The sequence below is a fragment of the Nicotiana tomentosiformis genome, chromosome 1 (assembly GCF_000390325.3).
Source record: "Nicotiana tomentosiformis chromosome 1, ASM39032v3, whole genome shotgun sequence".
NCBI lineage: Eukaryota > Viridiplantae > Streptophyta > Magnoliopsida > Solanales > Solanaceae > Nicotiana > Nicotiana tomentosiformis.
This window is the reverse complement of record NC_090812.1, coordinates 93,288,631-93,294,630: the sequence shown is the minus strand read 5'-3', so window position 1 is coordinate 93,294,630 and position 6,000 is coordinate 93,288,631.

The following is a 6,000-nucleotide window of genomic DNA, read 5'->3' as shown; positions in this document are numbered from 1 at the left end:
AAAGTGTTCACTTCCTCCTTATTTTAAATGGTTTTGATTTTAATACTCTAGAAGCTTTAATCCTAAGATAATTTTGGTAAAAGAATACTAATCCTAAACTAACATTAATTGGTGATATTTTATTCGGTTATGGTAAAAGAATACTAAACCTAAAGTAACATTAATTCTAAAAAATTAAAGATTAGAGTTGTATCCTACCATAATTATGATAGGAGTAAAAGAATACTAAACCTAATAATACTAATTGCTTATTTTTATTTGCTTTTGGTTTTAAAATTTTGGGAAACCAAAAAAATCTCCTAAACCTAACAGGAGACATTTAATACTCCTAAAGGTAAATGGAGTTGACAGTGAACGAATTGTCCTAGTGTGAATTTGAATTGAAAAATCAAAGCTTTACATAGTAGGAAAATTATTAAATTACTATTTCTAAATAGTAGAAAATTAATTAAATGATTATTCCTAAATAGTAGAAAAAATAATCAAATTAATGTTTTATCCAGTGTCGGTGTAAACTCTATTTTAAAAGGGTAAAAAAGATGAACGACATTTTGCTAAATGTTCCGTGCTTTTAATATAGTATAAATATAGATATTTTTATTTGCTTTTGGTTTTAAAATGTTGGGATATCAAAAACAATCTCCTAAACCTAACAGGAGACATTTAATACTCCTAAAGGTAAATGAAGTTGACAGTGAACGAATTGTCCTAGTGTGAATTGGAATTGAAAAATCAAAGCTTTATATAGTAGGAAAATTATTAAATTACTATTTCTAAATATTAGAAAATTAATTAAATGATTATTTTTAAATAGTAGGAAAAATAATCAAATTACTGTTTTATCTGATGTGAACTTTATTTTAAAAGGGTAAAAAAGACGAACGACATTTTGGCTAGAGACTTTTAATATAGTATAGATTAAGAAATTGCAAATCAATGCTATACGGCTAATATATAGGGAGTATCATACTCTGATTTTACCAAGTACAACTCCTAAGAGTTTTTTGGTCCATTGTCCTTACTCCTTTGTAAAAAGAGTTAAAGTGAAACAGTGGAGTAGCCCTCTTTTTGCTCTATCCGTGACGCACGTTCTTGTTCTTTTTATTTTTTGATACCTTCTTAGGAGTATTATTTATTTGATCATACCAAAAAAGTGACATATTTTTATTTGTATTAAATCTATTTAATCTTTTCACATCAGTATACTTTGATTTAACTTTATGCAAATATTACGAGATCTTAAACAAAAAAGAACACTTCCGTTTTAAATAAATGGCGGAATCATATTACCTTTTTTCTTTAGATATATACTCTATATGTTTCATTTTATTTGACAACTTTATATGATTCATTTATTTGACAACATTGGATTTTTGGAATTGTTACCTTGAAAGTTTCTAAGTGAACTTAGTAAACATCATTTTTGTCATTAAACTTTGATTTTACCTGTTTAGAGAGATCCGTTCAGTTCATATATAACATCAAATAACGGACTTGTGTGACATTAGAAAAATTAGCTTCAGCCATCGTCAATTTGCGGCTCGAAAAGAGTGTTTCATATTAGGCATCTTTATATTTGTACACATGTAATTAGGAAAACAGAAAGCAACACCACAGACTAATTTATTCATTCGAGAGTTACTTGACTCCGAAAGATGAGCGTATGGCAAGGGAAAAGGAGTGTGTGTGCAAACGATCTTTTTCTCTAGATAAAAATATGGAAAACATTTTGGTTAGAGCAGTGTCCAGCCCAGCCCAGCCAAGCCCAGCCCAAGTCTCGTGAGCTTTTATATTTGATGGGCGAAGACGGGACAATCCACCATATGAATGGGCCTTAAAATGGCCAGCACAATCCAGTCCTAAGACGGCCGCGGGCTAGGGCGGGCCGACGCTTCAATGTTTTTAGAAAAAAGAATTTATTTAAATTCTTAAATATTTAATTTATTTAAATCCTTAAATATTCTTTCGTGACATAGTCGATTAATCATTTAAACAACTTATGTTTGCTTAGAGCGTACAAAAAGCTTGATATTTGACGAGGAATGTGATGACTCGAAAGGTTATATTTAAATTTAATATTCATTTCTGTGATCTGAGACCATAAATAATACCACTTAGCATTCTTCGACTTGTGTGCGCAGTCCGTATATTTTTCCGGAAAGCTTTTATGCGAAAAATTGATAAAAATATGAATTTGTACTTTGAAATTCACTTAAGTTGACTGCGGTCAATATTTTGAGCAAACGAACCTGGATCCGTATTTTGACGGTTCTGGTGGATCCATATGATGATTTTTGGCTTAGGAGCGTGTCCGAAAAATTATTTGGAAGTCCGTAGTTAAATTAGGCTTGAAATGGCTAAAATAAAAATTTAAGTTTGGAAGTTTGACCGAGGAGCTGACTTTTTGATATCGAGGTCGGAATCCTATTCTGAAAATTTGAATAGATCCGTTATGTCATTTACGACTTGTGTGCAAAATTGAGGTCAATCGAACTTGATTTGATAGGTTTCGGCATCGAATGTAGAAGTTGAAAATTCTTAAGTTCCTTAAGCTTGAATTGGGGTATGATTCGTAGTTTTAGCATTGTATGATGTGATTTGACATTTCGACTAAGTTCGTATGATATTTTAGGACTTGTTGGTGTATTTGGTTGAGGTCCCGGGGGCCTCGGGTGAGTTTCGGATGGTTAACGGATCGAAATTTAGACTTAAAAAAAAATCTAAAAACTTTGCCTTCTGGTGTAATCGCACCTACGGGCATTTTCTCGCAGAAGCGAGCTAGGCAAGCGCAGAAGCGGGGAGGGGCTAGCAAGGCAGTGTGTGTAGGTGCGGAGATTTCGCCGCATCTGCGAAGCCGCAGAAGCGGAACGCGGAGGGGCAGGCTCTATCGCAGAAGCAGACAGCTTCTTCGCAGAAGCGTGTCCGCAGAAGTGGACTGAATTTCGCAGAAGCGTGAATAACCGCAGAAGCGGCTTAGTGAGCCGCAAAAGCGAAAGCACGGGACAGATTACAAAACAGAGGGTTCCGACAATTTTTGTCATTTTGGACATTTCTAACACGGGTTGAGGCGATTTTTGAGCAAGAATTTACGAAAAAACTTGAGGTAAGTTACTTGTGATCATTGTTAGTCAATAACATTGAATTATCATCGAGTATTTCGACTAGATTACGTATTTTTGAGGTGAAATTCGAGGATTCGGGCCTAGAGATTTGAAAATAAGATTTCGGGATTTGAAGATCGAGTTGATGTCGGAATTTGGTAAAATTTATATGGTTGGACTCGTGGTTGAATGGGCATTTATATTTTGTAACTTTTATCGGGTTTCGAGATGTGGGCCCCACTATTAATTTTTTGAATTGAATTTTAGATTTTGATTGAAAAATTTTGTATTTTCATATAGAATTAGTTTCTATAATTCGTGTTGAGTATATTGAATTATTTGTGACTAGATTCGAGGCATTTAGACACCAATTCGTGAGGCAAAGGTTTATTGGAATCTTGAGTTGGTTCCAAAGCGAGGTAAGTATCGTGGTTAACCTTGACTTGAGGGGGTAGGATTTGTTTGTCTATTTGCTACTTGATTTAATGTGCGGGTACAACGTACATGTGAGGTGACGAGTACTTATGCATTGTGGTTGAGTCAAAGCATGCGGGTGAAATTTGTTTATTATGAATAATTGCCTATTTAATTAAGATATTCCTGCTTAAGTTATTATTTTTATTTGATCATTTTTCATGAAATTATTGATAATTTAATTATTGTTGAATATTTTGGAAGGTGAGGTCAGTATTCTGGTATTTAATTGATTGATAAGTATATATCCCCCTATTTTAATACTCTTCTGAATTTATATTATTATTTTCATGGTAAGGAAGAGTGTAAAAGTACGAAGGGTGATGCCGTGCCATTTATATTATTTATAATATCCTTGTCATGGTGAGAAAGAGTATAAAAGAACGAAGGGTGATGTCGTGCCATTTTCAAAGAGCGTAAAAGCATGAAGGGTGATGCCGTGCTAGAAGAGAGTTAAAGTACGAAGGGTGATGCCGTGCCAGAAGAGAGTTAAAGCACGAAGGGTGATGCTGTTCCAGAAGAGAGTTAAAACACGAAGGGTGATGCCGTGCCAGAAGAGAGTTAAAGCACGAAGGGTGATGCCGTGCCAATCTTATTATTTAATTATAAATTCATGGGAAGAATGAGAGTAAAAGCACGAAGGGTGGTGCCGTGCCATTCTCATATTATCAGCTGCTCATTTTATTGTTGATGAATTAATTGAATGCTACGTGATATTGCTCCTGCTGAAATTTCTATATCATTCCCCTTCGCATGTTCCCTCCCAAATTTATAAGTTGTTAATTATTGTGTTATTGTTGCTTCGTATTTGTATATGCTTATACAGGTTGTTTACGTATGTGTCTTGTCATAGCTTCGTCACTACTTTGTCGAGGTTAGGCTCAACACTTACGGAGTATATGGGGTCGGTTGTACTCATACTACACTCTGCACTTCTTGTGCAGATTTTGGAGTTGGACCCAACGACATACCATAGACTTGCTCGGATTTAGCTACCGAGAGAAGACTTGAGGTATAATTGCACAGCGTCCGCAGTTCTGAAGTCCCCTTCTATCTTATCTTAGTTGTGTATTATCTTTCAAAAAGCTTGAATTTATTCAGACCTATATTTGTATTATTCTAGTAGCTCGTACACTTGTGATACCAGATTCGGGGATGTATTTAGATGATTCGGTTTATATGGTCTTTCACACTTTATTTCAGTAATTGACTTCCGTTTAATTTAATTTGTTTAAAAAAAAAGGGTTACGATTATTTTATTATTGGCTTGCCTAGCTAGTGAAATGTTAGGCCCCATCACGGTCCTGAAAGTGGGAATTTCGGGTCGTGACAAGTTAGTATCAGAGCACTAGGTTACTTAGGTCTCACGAGTCATGAGCAAGCTTAGTCGAGTATGAAGGATCGGTACGGAGACGTCTGTACTTATCTTTCAGAGGCTATGAAGTTTAGGAACAATATCACTTCTTTCTTATTCTGTCGTGCGATTTTATTCTATCATCGATGATTGAATCATTCTATTCTTATTCTCTCGCAGATGGTGAGAACACGTAATATATCTACCGACGGACAGGGATCTGAGCCCCCGGTGGCAACTATAATAAGGGGCAGAGGCTGAGTCTGAGGTCGCGCTAGAGGCCGAGGTATAGGCAAGGGTAGAGCTCAGTCTAGAGCTCGAGCAGCAGCACCTGTTGTAGAACCCCAGATGGATTTGGGAGTGAAGGTTCCAGTTTAGACTGTACCTGTTGGACCAGTTCAGGTCCCGGAAGGATTCATAGCTTCTCCAGTGCTTCAGGACGCTCTAGTCCGTTTGGTGAGTCTTATGGAAGGTGTGGCCTAGAATGGTACATTTCCAATGGAACCAGCCGTCTCACAGGCTGGGGGAGGAGCACAGACTCCCACTACTCCCGCTCTGGAGCAAATGGCTCCCCAGTATCTGACTCCAGCAGCCCCGCCAGTTAGGGTAGTTCAGCCAGTTGTTGCGGCACAGGCTGGTGATAGGTCTGCCATGTCTTCTGAGGCTTTATTGAGGTTAGACAAGTTTATTAAGTTCTTTCCAGTTCACTTCAGTGGTACACCTTCTGAGTACCCACTGGATTATCTTGACCGTTGTCATGAGGTATTGCGGAACATGGGTATAGTTGAGACCAATGGGGTCGATTTTGCTGTATTTCAGATGTCGGGTTCCGCCAAGAGGTGGTAGAGAGATTATATGTTGACCAGAGTAGCTGGGTCGCCTGCATTGACTTGGGAGCAGTTCTCACGGCTATTTCTAGAGAAATTCCTCCCTATCACATTGAGAGAGGATTACCGCAGGCAATTTGAGCGTCTCCAGCAAGGCAGTATGATTGTTACTCAGTACGAGACCTATTTTGTGGATCTAGCCCATCATGCTCTCCTTTTACTTCCTACTGAGGGAGAGAGAGTG